At 41.6% G+C, this 16,630-nt stretch overlaps 1 protein-coding gene across 2 annotated transcripts in view; it reads right to left on the bottom strand.

The window, feature by feature from the left end:
• TSPAN9 (tetraspanin 9) overlaps positions 1-16,630 on the bottom strand; it is a 500,490-nt gene that overhangs the window by 407,829 nt on the left and 76,031 nt on the right. For both annotated transcript variants that reach the window (XM_069763444.1, XM_069763445.1), the window contains exon 2: positions 8,542-8,593. The gene's annotated coding sequence lies outside the window, so the exon portion shown is untranslated. The remainder of the gene's footprint in view (positions 1-8,541; positions 8,594-16,630) is intronic.

Genomic DNA, 16,630 nt, shown 5'->3' with positions numbered 1-16,630 from the left:
TCATGCTGAGGTTTAAAGGCTACAATTCGTATGAATATTTTTTTTTCCATTCTCTTTTTTTTTCCTTAACTAAACTTATTTGGGATGATTGCGGATCCACGATGGTAATCGCAAGGAGTCTTATTTGTAACAGCAGCGTACATAAGACGCTAACAGGATGTCATACATAAGTGACATATGTTTTTGGCGCCATCTAGTGGTGGTTGGTGAAGCTGCAGAGACAGAAAAGGAAAATCTATAGGTTCTCGTTGGGGTCAAATTAAGGAAAAATTCTGTTATTAGTTGATGTGGTAAAAAATTATCTTTTTCCTGTTCTGTGCCTAAAGGAGCGAAATACCGACCGGTTTCCTGGTAAGTAATTAATTTACTGGTACAGACATTACCAATTTTAAAGAAGGTAAAAGGAACCAGTTCTAGCTCTTACTTTATTCCCCCTGTTCCCATGAGTATTCAGTTTTTTTCTTTTCTAAAATCTGCCATACGGTTCCAGAGATATGAGCCAATTATTATTTTTTTTGTTCTACACAAAGGGGCGTGGCTCAAACGTTAATCATGCAGATCATTCTACAGACACGCCCCCGCGGAATCCTTGGTCAAGACCATAAAAATTATAACTAAATATCTCCGGAACCGTATGGTGGATTTGAAAAAATAAAAAAGCGGAATACTCAGGGGAGTAGCGGGAATAAAATCAATGCCAAATCTGGACTCTTATGACTGGTCATCTTTAACTGGTCTCCTCCATTGACAAAGGGGAATTGTTTCATATGTAATCTGAGAGCAGCATGATGCAGGGGCTGAGACCCTGAATCCAACGATGTGTTACTTGCTGCCCTACATGCTGTCATTTTTTTTAAAAATCACAATTTTCTCTGCTGCAGATCTAACAGTTCTCGGAATGTTATGCTGTGTATAACCCCACCCACACCACTGATTGGCAGCTTTCTGTAAGTATGCACAGAAAGCAACCAATCAGTAGTGGGGGTGTCGTTGAACTAGGAGGCATGAGACACCTAGTCCTGTTGTGATAATCTCCTGCTGATAAAACGCTGATTTTATTGAAACAACAACACAGCTTAGTAAGTGACACATCGCTGAAATCAGGGTCTCTGCCCCTACATCATACTGCTCTCAGATCACATAATGAAAACCTGCTGATAGGTTCCTTTTAACCCCTTTCTGACATATGACCTACTATCCCGTCGAGGTGGGGTTGGGCCCGTATGACCACCGACGGGATAGTTCGTCATATGCGATCGGCCGCACTCATGGCAGGAGCGCGGCCGATCGCGGCCGGGTGTCAGCTGACTATCGCAGCTGACATCCGGCACTACGTGCCAGGAGCGATCACGGACCGCCCCCGGCACTTAACCCCCGGAACACCGCGATCAAACATGATCACAGTGTTCCGGCGGTAGTATAGGGAAGCATCGCGCAGGGAGGGAGCTCCCTGCGTGCTTCCCTGAGACCCTCGGAGCAACGCGATGTGCTCGCGTTGCTCCGAGGGTCTCCTACCTCCTTCTCCCAGCAGGCCCCAGATCCAAAATGGCCACGGGGGGCCTTCCGGGTCCTGCAGGGAGGTGGCAATGTTATAGTGTAAAAAAAAAATATTCAGATGTGTAAAAAAAAAAAAAAATTCTAAATAAAGAAAAAAAAAATATTGTTCCCATAAATACATTTATTTATCTAAATAAAAAAACAAAACAATAAAAGTACACATATTTGGTATCACCCGTACCGACCCGACCTATAAAACTGTCCCTCTAGTTAACCATTTCAGTGAACACCGTAAAAAAAAAAAACAAGGTAAAAAACAACGGTTTATTATCATACCGCCAAGCAAAAAGTGGAATAACACGCAATCAAAAAGACGGATATAAATAAGGATGGTACCACTGAAAACGTCATCTTGCAAAAATAATTATTTTTATATAAAATAGTTTTTAGCGTATTAAAGCACCAAAACATAAAAAAATGATATAAATGAGGTATCGCTGTAATCGTACTGACCCGAAGAATGTAACTGCTTTATCAATTTTACAAAATGCGGAACGGTATAAATGCTCCCCCCACCCCCAAAAAAAAAAAAAAAAGAAATTCTTGAGTAGCTGGTTTTTGGTCATTCTGCCTCACAAAAATCGGAATAAAAAGCGATCAAAAAATGTCACATACCCAAAAATGGTACCAATAAAAACGTCAACTCATCCCACAACGAACAAGACCTCACATGACTCTGTGGACCAAAGTATGGAGAAATTATAGCTCTCAAAATGTGGAGACGGCTGCCAATCATAAAAATCTGCTAAGAAAACCGCTATAAAAGTAAATCAAACCCCCCTTCATCACCCCCTTAGTTAGGGAAAAATAATAAAATTAAAAAAATGTATATATTTCCATTTTCCCATTAGGGTTAGGTTTAGGGCTAGGGTTAGGGCTAGGGTTGGGGTTAGTGTTGGGGCTAGGGTTGGGGCTAGGGTTAGGGCTAGTGTTGGGGCTAGGCTCAGGGTTGGGGCTAGTGTTAGGGTTGGGGTTAGGGCTAGGGTTAGGGCTAGGGTTGGGGCTAGGGTTAGGGCTAGTGTTGGGGCTAGGCTCAGGGTTGGGGCTAGGGTTGGGGTTAGCGCTAGGGTTGGGGCTAGGGTTAGGGTTGGGGCTAGGGTTAGGGGCTAGGGTTAGGGCTATGGTTAGGGCTAGGGTTAGGGCTAGGGTTAGGGGTGGGGCTAGGGTTAGGGCTAGGGTTAGGGTTGGGGCTAGGGTTAGGGTTGGGGCTAGGGTTAGGGCTAGGGTTAGGGTTGGGGTTAGGGTTGGGGCTAGGGTTAAGGCTACAGTTAGGGTTGGGGCTAAAGTTAGGGTTAGGGTTGGGGCTACAACAACTTTTGCGGTCCAATTTCTCCTGTTACCCTTGGGAAAATACAAAACTGGGGTGTAAAGAAAAAAAAAATTTCATTTTCACGGCTCTGCGTTATGAACTGTAGTGAAACACTTGGGGGGTCAAAGCTCCCACAACACATCTAGATAAGTTCCTTAGGGGGTCTACTTTCCAAAATGGTGTCACTTGTGGGGGTTTTCAATGTTTAGGCACATCAGGGGCTCTCTAAACGCAACATGGCGTCCCATCTCAAGTCCAGTCAATTTTGCATTGAAAAGTCAAACAGTGCTCCTTCCCTTCCGAGCTCTCCCATGCACCCAAACAGTGGTGTACCCCCACATATCGGCGTACTCAGGACAAATTATACAACAACCTTTGGTGTCCATTTTCTCCTGTTACCCTTGGTAAAATAAAACAAATTGGAGCTGAGGTAAAAAAATTTGTAAAAAAAAGTTAAATGTTAATTTTTTTTTAAACATTCCAAAAATTCCTGTGAAACACCTGAAGGGTTAATAAACTTCTTGAATGTGGTTTTGAGCACCTTGAGGGGTGCAGTTTTTAGAATGGTGTCACACTTGGGTATTTTCTATCATATAGACCCCTCAAAATGACTTCAAATGAGATGTGGTCCCTAAAAAAAAAAATGGTGTTGTAAAAATGAGAAATTGCTGGTCAATGTTTAACCCTTATAACTCCCTAACAAAAAAAAATTTTGGTTCCAAAATTGTGCTGATGTAAAGTAGACATGTGGGAAATGTTACTTATTAACTATTTTGGGTGACATATCTCTGTGATTTAAGGGCATAAAAATTCAAAGTTGAAAAATTGCAAAATTTTCAAAATTTTCGCCACATTTCCTTTTTTTCACTAATAAACGCAGGTAATATCAAAGAAATTTTACCACTATCATGAAGTACAATATGTCACGAGAAAACAATGTCAGAATCACCGGGATCCGTTGAAGCGTTCCAGAGTTATAACCTCATAAAGGGACAGTGGTCAGAATTGTAAAAATTGGCCCGGTCCATAACGTGCAAACCACCCTTGGGGGTAAAGGGGTTAAAGTCACGCTTCCAGGAACACCCCCCAAAAAAACACATTGGAACAAGATTTTGCTAAATTCTGCCCCTTTATCGTCTGACCAGACAACCCCCTTAGTCATCATGATCCTGAAACAACCAGTCGTGTAAAAATCCTACACAAAAAATAAGGTTTTATCCCCTGCTAATCAATTCTATCCTCACTTGGAGACTGTCCGAAGCCCTTATCACTCATATTAGGGGGTGGGGCTTATCAATCTCTCCTCTCACTGGAGGCGGGGCAAAGGGGAGAGGCTCCTGCTGCAGTCAGTTTTCTTACAGGCACGCACAGAACAGTGAGGATAAGGAGGGTGGCCATGGCTGAGGTCATGAGCCACACAGAGAAGACTTCTTTCTACGATTCTCAAGTTTTCATTTTAATTGATGAAGAACAGGGGGATATATTTTCTATTTTTTATTTCATGGATATAAATTCCCTATAAACCGTCTACGACATATCCTAATTCATCGGCACGGTTCGGAGAGGTCTGCAGATGGAGCTGTTGACTTGTCATTTTCGCACGCAGAGGTTTTGCAGACGATGTGTCACGCGCCGAGCCCTGATATGACAGCCTAGCAGACACACAGCGCAGACACTGCTCCCGTGTGACAGCGGCTTATTCTGCATGCACGGTATGCGAGGTATGGGAACCTCTCGGCTGAACGGCTACAAATGTAAGCGAAACTCCGAGAGAGGTCTGTGACATTTACTACTAGATATACACGTTATAATGTCAGAGCATTAACATAACACTGGGGAAACGATCATGGTGGAGACATGTTCAAAATACTAATGATCTCTCTCTGAGAAGGGTTTTTCAATGAAGAAAAATTAGCCATTTAGTCCCAAAATTAAAGATTGTGAAATAAACCTGCGCTAACCACTAGGGGGAGCTGAGGAGCTTACAGTGTATTGTTTATAAAGCCTGTGAAATAAACCATCGCTAACCACTAGGGGGAGCTGAGGAGCTTAGTGTATTATTTATAATGCCTGTGAAATAAACCTGCGCTATCCACTAGGGGGAGCTGAGGAGCTTACAGTGTATTGTTTATAAAGTCTGCAAAATAAACCTGCGCTATCCACTAGGGGGAGCTGAGGAGCTTACAGTGTATTATTTATAAAGCCTGTGAAATAAACCTGCGCTAACCACTAGGGGGAGCTGAGGAGCTTACAGCGTATTCTTTAAAAAGCCTGTTAAATAAACCTGCCCTAAACACTAGGGGAGCTGAAGAGCTTACACTGTATTGTTTATAAAGTCAGTGAAATAAACCTGTGCTAACCACTAGGGGGAGCTGAGGAGTTCACAGCATATTCTTTATAAAGCCTAAAAACTGCTTCTGGAGCTTATATCCATCTAATTGCCTAGTAATCGCCTGATTCGCATGGTCTGTAATTTGTCATCCAATCTTCTTCAGCACTACCAGTGCGAGGACTTAATTTCCCTCACTTCCCAGCAGGCATTGCGTCTGCCACTGTCCAATGGCACACCAGCTCTGCATTGAAAACCCACTTCTCTATTCAGTTTGAAAAATGGAAAGGCGGGAGTAGTGAAAAAACAACTCAACCTCACTTTCTATAGAGAGAAAAAGACGTGTCCCCACTTTCAGTAGAGACACAAAAACTTGCCCACACTTCCTGGACAGAGACAAAGACCCACCCTACTTCTATTAGAGACACAAAGACCAAACCACCTTTTCTTGTAGAGAGACAAAGAACTATATCCCGGACAAAAAAAAATCAACCCCACTTCCTGTGGAAGGACAAAAAACCACCCCCACTTACTGTGGAAAGACAAAAAATCACCCCCACTTCCTGCAGAAGGACAAAAAACCACCCCCACTTCCTGCAGGAGGACAAAAAAATAACCCCCACTTCCTGCAGGACAAAAAAACAGCCCAACTTCCTGCAGGAGGACAAAAACCACCCCCACTTCCTGCAGAAGGACAAAAAAACACCCCCACTTCCTGTAGAAGGACAAAAAACCACCCCCACTTCCTGCAGGAAGACAAAAAACCATGCCCACTTCCTGCAGAAGGACAAAAAACACCCCCATTTCCTGCAGAAGGACAAAAAACCACCCCAACTTTCTTCAGAAGGACATAAAACCACCTCCACTTCCTGCGGAAGGACAAAAAACACCCCCACTTCCTTCAGAAGGACAAAAAACCACCCCCACTTCCTGCAGAAGGACAAAAAACCACCCCCACTTACTGCAGAAGGACAAAAAAACTCCCCCCCTTCCTGCAGGAAAACAAAAAAACATCCCCACTTTCTGCAGAAAGACAAAAAAACACCCCCATTTCCTGCAGAAGAACAGAAAACCACCCCCACTTCCTGCAGGAGGACAAAAAAATCAACCCCACTTCCTGTGGAAGGACAAAAAACCACCCCCACTTACTGTGGAAGGACAACAAAACACCCCACTTCCTGTGGAAAGACAAAAAAACACCCCCACTTACTGCAGGAGGGCAAACAAATAACCCTCACTTCCTGCAGAAGGACAAAAAACCACCCTCAAGTCCTGCAGAAGGACAAAAAAGCATCCACACTTCCTGTAGGAGGAGAAAACACCACCCCCACTTCCTACAGAAGGACAAAAAACCACATACACTTCCTGCGGAAGGACAAAAAAACACCCTCACATCCTGCAGAAGGACAAAAAAACACCCTCACTTCCTGCAGAAGGACAAAAAAAAAACCCCACTTCCTTCAGAAGGACAAAAAACCACCTCCACTTCCTGCGGAAGGACAAAAAAAACCCCTACTTTCTTCAGAAAGACAAGAAAACCACCTCCACTTCCTGCGGAAGATCAAAAAAACACTTCCTGCAGAAGGACAAAAAACCACCCCTATTTCCAGCGGAAGTACAAAAAACCAACCTCACTTCCTGGGGAAGAACAAAAAAACAATCCACTTCCTGTAGAGATAAGGACCCTCCTCCACTTCCGGTAGAGAGACAAAGACCACCACACTTACTATAATGTGTCTTGGTGTCTCTGTTGCTAGTGATATCCAGGATTAAGACCACTTCATTTTTAAATAAAGTGATCAGCAGTTTTCCTATTTACGATGTTATCTGTCAAATGGGGAAGTTGTCGGAAAGTACAAGGAGCCTTTAATGCTGGTTTTGTACTGAAGATTTGGATTTCTTGTTACCATGGTACTATTATTTTGTTTTCCATAGTTTGAAGAATTAAAATAGTAAGGGGTCCAAAAGAAAAACTAAGCAAAGAAAATGCACAAAACATATATCCTGCAATTTTATAATCTCCTTTTGTCTCATCTTAAAATTAAAGCTGAGAATCATGTGATGAACCGTTCACCGTGTGCTTCAGGAGATCAGCTCCTCCTCCTCTTGTGTCTTGCTGTAAGACAACTGACTGCAGCAGGAGCCTCTCCCCTTTGGCCTGTCTGTTTAAGTCATTTTATTAATGATCGGGATTGGCCCCGGAATCATTTCATAGGTGGGTTGATATCCATTCTCCTCCATTGCAGCCTCTAACTGGACCCCAAAACTAGATGATTTTTTTTTCCCAAAACAGCGCCACTCTTAGGATGTTTCTGGTATTGCATTCCATCCCCACTTAATTAAATGGGGATAAGCCGGGTACATCCCATGGACAAGAGTGGTAATACTTATGGAACAAAAATGGTCCAGTTCTGGAGAATACTTTAGACCAGGAGTCCCCAACTCCGGTCCTCAAGGCCCACCAACAGGTCATGTTTTCAGGATTTACTTAGTATTGCACAGGTAATAATTGCATCATCTGCACAGGCAACAATTCCATCACCTATGGAAATCCTGAAAACATGACCTGTTGGCGGCTCTCGAGGACCGGAGTTGGGGAACACTGCAGTAGAGTATGGCCGGCCTTTCTCTTAAGGACCTGCTTCAACACTTGTGGATTTTTTTTTAAGCAATTTTTCGTCTTACGGTATTCATTGACTTCTTTTGCACCCCAAATTTTTCAAAAAAAAAAGTGCACATGGTTCATGAAAATGCCAAAATTTTGAGTATTTTTAAAAAGTCACAATTATTAACTTTTAAGTCACAACGTTTGCCAAAAAATAACCGGAATAACCCCAAACCATACCGGCAATGAAAAAAAGGGGGGAACACATACATAATAGACTTTACAAAAAAAAGGCGATAAATGAAGGAAGATTAAGGCGTAAAGGCGCAAAACGAAAAACGCTAAAAACTAGACATAAAAAGGCGAAAAATGAAGGAAGAGTAAGGCGTAAAGGGGCAAAATGAAAAACACTAAAAACTAGACATAAAAAGGCGAAAAATGAAGGAAGATTAAGGCGTAAAGGGGCAAAATGAAAAACGCTAAAAACTAGACAAAAAAAGGCGAAAAATGAAGGAAGATTAAGGCGGAAAGGCGTAAAATGAAAAACGCTAAAAACTAGACAAAAAAAGGCGAAAAATGAAGGAAGATTAAGGCGTAAAGGTGCAAAACGAAAAACGCTAAACACTAGACAAAAAAAGGCGCAAATGCAATAATGAACGAATGACTCGAGCTCTTAGAGTAGAAGACGTGGCAGACTAAGCGGTTTCCTAAGCGTTCTTCTTACCCCTCCGTCCCGCTTACCGTGAAATTTTCCAACTGAAGCCTCCGAGACTCGTCTGTTTTCTTTTGCTTTCTAGAAAAGAGAGAAAATGAAAAAATCAACAAATTATCATAAAAAGTCCTAAAGTCAGCGGAAACTCGGGTCGTGACATTTTTCATTTCATCCAGCGCAGCAGGTGACTCCATATATAATGTGAGGCGTGAAATACGATTACGGTAATCTACAAAAGTATTAAGGCACGTGGTGTATCAAAAGTGGCCGTAAAGGCCGACATGGCTGGAAAACCTGGACAACCCCTTTAAACAATATAGTGTCCAGCTCTGGGTTTTGGTTTCTCCAATTCCTACCAATATCAGCTCACGTTCCCTGCAGTGACCTCTGCAGACGAGATGTGGGATTACACAGCGCCAACTCAAAATAATTGGTCACAATTAATCTGCCAGGATTGGGTCCAATTTTATTCCTGCCGCTGCCCTTAGTAGTCTGCTTTTTGGTTGTTTTTTAAAATCCGCCATATGGTTCTAGAGATATGGACTTTTACATTGAGCACCCATTTTTTATGATCCGTACAAGGGGGTGTGGCTCACGGGAGAATAGTGCAGAGAAGCCTAAGGACACGCCCCTGAGGATCCTGTGAGACACGCCCCCTTGATAAAGGCGTAAGATTTACACTAAATAAAAAAAGTCAGTATCTCAGGAACTCTACGGCATATTTTGGCCTAGTGATAGGTCCTCTGTAACCCTGGCTCAGGAACAAAAATAACGAAGTAGCAAAGTCCATTTTTAGACACCGTCACCCCTTTTAGGACCTTTTAGTTAGATTTTGTTTCCAAAACTTTAGGATCGTCCAGGCAAATTCATGACCGTCAACTTTGGAAATCTGGTATGACATACTACACAATGAAGTTAGTGAATACACTATTTGGTTGTACCAAGGCAGAGGCGGTTTAGAGCATAAAACCTATCATTTTAGCCCAAAACTCTCTAAAGGAGTCAACACTCTCTAAATTCCCTGTTTCCCTTTAAACTCAACTGCTTGATACAATTTTGACTGCCTGAAATCACCACTAGGGGGAGCTCACAAAGCTAATCATAAATCAATATGTCCTGAGCGCCATCTAGTGGAGCTAGATGTAATTTCACAATCTAAAATTCTGTTTGCCTGAAGCATCCACTAGGGGGAGCTCACAAACCTCATTATAAATCTATATGCAGTGAGGTCATCCTTGTGGTGTTGAACACAATTTCACAACTTAATATTCTGTTGCCTGCATCCATCTAAATTCCCTGTTTCCCCTTACGCAGCTGAACTGTTTTATAACATTTTGATTGCTCGCAATCACTACTAGGGGAGAGCTCACAAACTTAATGTTAAAACCATATGTAGTGAGTTCCCGCTATTGGAGGCAGGTATAGCTTTACAAGTTAAAATTCTGATGCCTTAAACCATCAGTAAAGGGAACTCACAAACTCAATATTAAATCTATATGTAGTGATCGCCTCCTAGTGGAGGCAGACATAATTTCATAATTTAAAATTCATATACCTGCAATCACCACCAGAGGGAGCACACCAACTCAATTAAACCCATACGCAGTGAGCTCTCCCTAGTGGAGGAAGATATAATTTCACAATTTAAAATTGTATTGCCTGCAATCGCCATTAGAGGGGGCTCACAAACTCCATATTAAACCCTTTTACAGTGAGCTCCCCCCAGTAGAGGACCGGACCGCCCCGCAGGTTAGTATAATAAAAGTTATTTTTCTTCTCTTGCAGGTCGGGTTGGGGGCAGATATACCGCATTATAGAACGCTGTATACAAGCCCTGAAAAGAGGATGGCCGTATCTCCTATTGGCCAAACCTAGTGACAGGTTCCCTTTAAAATAATGCTGCCTAAAAACCAACACTGTAGGGAGCTCAATATTAAACTCATATGCAGTGAGCTCCCCCTAGTGGAGGCAGATATAATTTCGCAATTTAAAATTCTGCTGACTTCAACCACTAGAGGGAGCTCATAAACTCAGTATTAATCCCATAGGCAGTGAGCTCCCTCTAGTGGCAGGTAGAAGTAATTTCACAATTTTAAATTTGTTTCCCAAAAAATGACTCAGATGGGGGTTTCAGGATATATATATACAGTATATATATATATATATATACTCCAGTCTATGTCAAGGATGTCTACATGTTACCCTCTGCTCACTATTAAAAATTCAGGACTGTTGCCTGAAAGAGACACTGTTATATTCTATCCAGCGATTTAATAAACTGCTAAGCAATATTTATAGGCCCCGGCATCGTCCAATCACATTGTTTTATACCTATAATTACAATAGGAAATAGTTTAGGCAGATAATTATGTCTCCTGCAGGTAATGAAATCAGGAGGAGAAGAGAGATGGGACGCGGCTGTGTAAATGTCACATATCATATTAATAATACTCCATTCACTTATCGGATCTTCTCTCCACGTTGTACCTCTAGGATTCACTTAACATAGGACATACCATACGGAAAGTCTCGGGAGCAGCGGCAAAACGCAAAGTAATGAAGATTGGGGGGGTTCAGAAAATCCATATAGGTACAAGGGAGTTATAAAGAGCCCAATGCGTTGTAAATGGCACTGCTGATTGAGAAATACCCAAGACTGCAAAAAAAGGTGCTGCCCCTTTAAAAAAAAAAAAGAGAAACAGCGCCACTCTTTCCTTGGGGCTGTGTCCGGAATTGCAGGTCAGCGTCACGCCATTGAACGGGACTCCACAGCCCTGCCAAGAACCACCTCCTACCTCCCGACATCCGCGGCTCATCTTTTGATTACCTGGCCTGATGACATCATGCCAGGCCGGCTAATCAAAGGAAGAGCTGTGGATGTCGTAAAGTAGGAGGTGGTTCTCGGCGCTTCGACTGCCACAGTTTAATGACCGGGTCCTAACATTTTATTTTTTTTTACTTTCTATGCATTAATAACCTTATAATTTACTAATAGGGTAAGGTGTTATCTGAGCATGCTCCGGTCTTCGGCGTGCTCGAATAATATGTTCTAGTCCCCGCGGTTGCACGTCCAACGGCTGTTCGACAGTCGCGACACATGTGTTCCAGCTCCGCCGTCACCGCCGATGGCCCCGCTCTGAAGGCTCAACAAGTTACAGGAGGCGAGTGGAACATCCGATGGCGAAATCATACGTTCCCATGTTGGACCCGCCGCAGCGAAATGCAAATGTTCAAAGGAAGAAGAAGTTCAGACTCGCTTTCATGTGCCCATAACATAGCAGGGAGGTTTCGTAGCCGGGCTCGTCGGCTATATTAGTCAAGTGCAGAATTTTTGTCCAGGCATCAAGAAATGGAAAGAATGCAGCGACTTACCAAACAACGCACAATCTACTGCTGACGTTCCGATGCTTAAAGGGGAAGTACCTCCAATAAGGACTGGTAAAAGGTAGCCATCATTAAAAGAAAAATATATCTTTATAGTGGTATGACAGAGGTGTTGGGGTCATAGGAGCTGAGACCCCCAGTGATCAATACAATGGAAAAGAAGAAGCGCTCAGCTGTCTACTAGGCTGATTCGGTTAAGGATGGGACACTTCTTTTGGACCCGTGCACCCCCATTATGTACCTTCAGGGGAGTTGAGCAGAAAAAATTGTGGTGCAGTGCTCAGGTGAACTTACATTTTAGTGATCAGGGCCCCCACTTATCAAACCTAGTGACATTAGTAACTATATGTATGATGTACCATATCCCAATTTATATAAAAAAAAGACAAGTGCACTTTAAATATAGCTAAAAATGACTGTTCAAACCAAGCACACCTATTGTGTTTCCCCTGAATATAGGATCTACCTTGAAAATAAGCCCCAGCTTCATTTTACAGGGTTTTTTGGACAATGCTTCAAATATAAGCCCTACTCCAAACATGAGCCCTAGTTACAGTCAGGAGGAGGGGGGTGAACTAGGCGATTGCACAAGGAACCAACTCTTTTAGGAGCCTCCAGTGTTTCTACTCCAAGACTAAGACTGCTTAAGGACCTTTCTGACTATGACGTCACCAAAGGTTCAACTGTGGGAGTCTAGAGGACCTAGGCCAGTATGTACCATATGTGCACTGTATTATTGTGCTGTGTGTATGTATATATATGTTTAGTGTATATACATATGTATGTATCTGCAGATATACATTTATGTATGTGCAGTGTGCATATACATGTGCATGTGTTAGGAGTCAAGTTCCTACCACTGCACAGAGGGAATCTCAAACCATGTCCGCTGCGGTCTCCTATAGCCGCAGTGGAGCATGCTCAGCGGAGACGTCGGTCCCAGCGTCTGGCTCAGGCTGGTACTGTGCGAATGGTTACTGCTGCCCTTCCAGGCTCAGCCCTTGTAGCCAGCACTGATCAGCAGCAAGCAGGCCTTTCTGGGACTAAGTCCTGCTTTTCCCATACTGAGCATGCCCACGGGACGATCTCCCATTGGAGGTCGGGGGTCACATGCTCAGGTCCTGTTGCGGCTCCTATTGGACCATCAGGAAGGTCCTGGAGCGCTACTGCTATAAAAGGTTCGCATGGCCGCTCGGCCGTGCGCTGTGTGTGTACACTTATTTACTTGTGTGTGTGTAGATGAATGTCTGTCGATGGATGAAAGATCCAAATTATTCCCATCCCTAGTGTTGCTGCCTGCTCACGAATGATGGAAGCTACCTAGCGCCTGACAGTGCTACTCTGCACATCCAGCACACAATTCAGCGTCTCTCAGCAATGATCGCCAGTGTGGCGCCGTGCGCTTAGTGCACTTTCCAGGCCCTGGTTAGGGTGGTTAGTGGCGTCCGCCAGAGCGGCGTTGTACGCACTCTTGTGCGATAAATTATTATTATTAGTTCAGTTCTATCCCTGACACCACAGTAGCGGTGTCGAGCGTAAAAGGTCTAGAGGAACTCTTCCCCCGTGTCTTGGGACAGAGTTCTGTGACCTTTTACTTGCGCTCTCTGTGCGGTATCGCGGCCCTGTGACACAACAGGGTTCGCTTCCTTCATGCCGGGTGAAGATAACCCGTGTGCGTATTCACATTATACCGCCATCTAGTCCGCCATTACCGAGCAGCAGGTGTCCTATCTGCACAGTGGACCCCGGACTGCGAATGCACCTCATATCCTCTCTAATTATTATTTGGTGCGTTCTGCCAGTCCTAACAGTGTGTGTGTATACATGTGTATGTATGTGCAATGTGTGTATTCATTTGTATGTATGTGCAGTGTGTGTATTCATTTGTATGTATGTGCAGTGTGTGTATTCATGTGTATGTATGTGCAGTGTGTGTGTATACATTTGTATGTATGTGCAATGTGTATATACATTTGTATGTATGTGCAGTGTGTGTATTCATGTGTATGTATGTGCAGTGTGTGTGTATTCATTTGTATGTATGTGCAGTGTGTGTATACATTTGTATGTATGTGCAATGTGTATATACATTTGTATGTATGTGCAGTGTGTGTATTCATGTGTATGTATGTGCAGTGTGTGTATTCATGTGTATGTATGTGCAGTGTGTGTGTATTCATTTGTATGTATGTGCAATGTGTATATACATTTGTATGTATGTGCAGTGTGTGTATTCATTTGTATGTATGTGCAATGTGTATATACATTTGTATGTATGTGCAGTGTGTGTATTCATTTGTATGTATGTGCAGTGTGTGTATTCATTTGTATGTATGTGCAATGTGTATATACATTTGTGTGTATGTGCAATGTGTATATACATTTGTATGTATGTGCAGTGTGTGTATTCATTTGTATGTATGTGCAGTGTGTATATTCATTTGTATGTATGTGCAGTGTGTGTATTCATTTGTATGTATGTGCAATGTGTATATACATTTGTATGTATGTGCAATGTGTATATACATGTGTATGTATGTGCAATGTGTGTATACATTTGTATGTATGTGCAGTGTGTGTATTCATTTGTATGTATGTGCAATGTGTATATACATTTGTATGTATGTGCAATGTGTATATACATGTGTATGTATGTGCAATGTGTGTATTCATTTGTATGTATGTGCAGTGTGTATATACATGTGTATGTATGTGCAATGTTTATATACATTTGTATGTATGTGCAGTGTGTATATTCATTTGTATGTATGTGCAGTGTGTGTATTCATTTGTATGTATGTGCAATGTGTATATACATTTGTATGTATGTGCAATGTGTATATACATGTGTATGTATGTGCAATGTGTATATACATTTGTATGTATGTGCAGTGTGTGTATTCATGTGTATGTATGTGCAGTGTGTGTGTATTCATTTGTATGTATGTGCAATGTGTATACTCATGTGTATGTATGTGCAGTGTGTGTATTCATGTGTATGTATGTGCAGTGTGTGTATTCATGTGTATGTATGTGCAGTGTGTGTGTATACATTTGTATGTATGTGCAGTGTGTGTGTATTCATTTGTATGTATGTGCAATGTGTATATACATTTGTATGTATGTGCAGTGTGTGTATACATTTGTATGTATGTGCAGTGTGTGTATTCATTTGTATGTATGTGCAGTGTGTGTGTATACATTTGTATGTATGTGCAGTGTGTGTGTATTCATTTGTATGTATGTGCAATGTGTATATACATTTGTATGTATGTGCAGTGTGTGTATACATTTGTATGTATGTGCAGTGTGTGTATTCATTTGTATGTATGTGCAGTGTGTGTATTCATTTGTATGTATGTGCAGTGTGTGTGTATACATTTGTATGTATGTGCAGTGTGTGTGTATTCATTTGTATGTATGTGCAATGTGTATATACATTTGTATGTATGTGCAGTGTGTGTATACATTTGTATGTATGTGCAGTGTGTGTATTCATTTGTATGTATGTGCAGTGTGTGTATTCATGTGTATGTAAGTGCAGTGTGTGTGTATACATTTGTATGTATGTGCAGTGTGTGTGTATTCATTTGTATGTATGTGCAATGTGTATATACATTTGTATGTATGTGCAGTGTGTGTATACATTTGTATGTATGTGCAGTGTGTGTGTATTCATTTGTATGTATGTGCAATGTGTATATACATTTGTATGTATGTGCAGTGTGTGTATACATTTGTATGTATGTGCAGTGTGTGTATTCATTTGTATGTATGTGCAATGTGTATATACATTTGTATGTATGTGCAGTGTGTGTATACATTTGTATGTATGTGCAGTGTGTGTATTCATTTGTATGTATGTGCAGTGTGTGTATTCATTTGTATGTATGTGCAATGTGTGTATTCATTTGTATGTATGTGCAGTGTGTGTATTCATTTGTATGTATGTGCAGTGTGTGTGTATACATTTGTATGTATGTGCAATGTGTATATACATTTGTATGTATGTGCAGTGTGTGTATTCATGTGTATGTATGTGCAGTGTGTGTGTATTCATTTGTATGTATGTGCAGTGTGTGTATACATTTGTATGTATGTGCAATGTGTATATACATTTGTATGTATGTGCAGTGTGTGTATTCATGTGTATGTATGTGCAGTGTGTGTATTCATGTGTATGTATGTGCAGTGTGTGTGTATTCATTTGTATGTATGTGCAATGTGTATATACATTTGTATGTATGTGCAGTGTGTGTATTCAATTGTATGTATGTGCAATGTGTATATACATTTGTATGTATGTGCAGTGTGTGTATTCATTTGTATGTATGTGCAGTGTGTGTATTCATTTGTATGTATGTGCAATGTGTATATACATTTGTGTGTATGTGCAATGTGTATATACATTTGTATGTATGTGCAGTGTGTGTATTCATTTGTATGTATGTGCAGTGTGTGTATTCATTTGTATGTATGTGCAATGTGTATATACATTTGTGTGTATGTGCAATGTGTATATTCATTTGTATGTATGTGCAGTGTGTGTATTCATTTGTATGTATGTGCAATGTGTATATACATTTGTATGTATGTGCAATGTGTATATACATGTGTATGTATGTGCAATGTGTGTATACATTTGTATGTATGTGCAGTGTGTGTATTCATTTGTATGTATGTGCAGTGTGTATATTCATTTGTATGTATGTGCAGTGTGTGTATTCATTTGTA

Source organism: Ranitomeya imitator, chromosome 4, assembly GCF_032444005.1.
Source record: "Ranitomeya imitator isolate aRanImi1 chromosome 4, aRanImi1.pri, whole genome shotgun sequence".
In the NCBI taxonomy this organism is placed as follows: domain Eukaryota; kingdom Metazoa; phylum Chordata; class Amphibia; order Anura; family Dendrobatidae; genus Ranitomeya; species Ranitomeya imitator.
The sequence above is the reverse complement of the archived record's forward strand: the minus strand, read 5'-3'. Positions and strand labels throughout refer to the sequence as shown.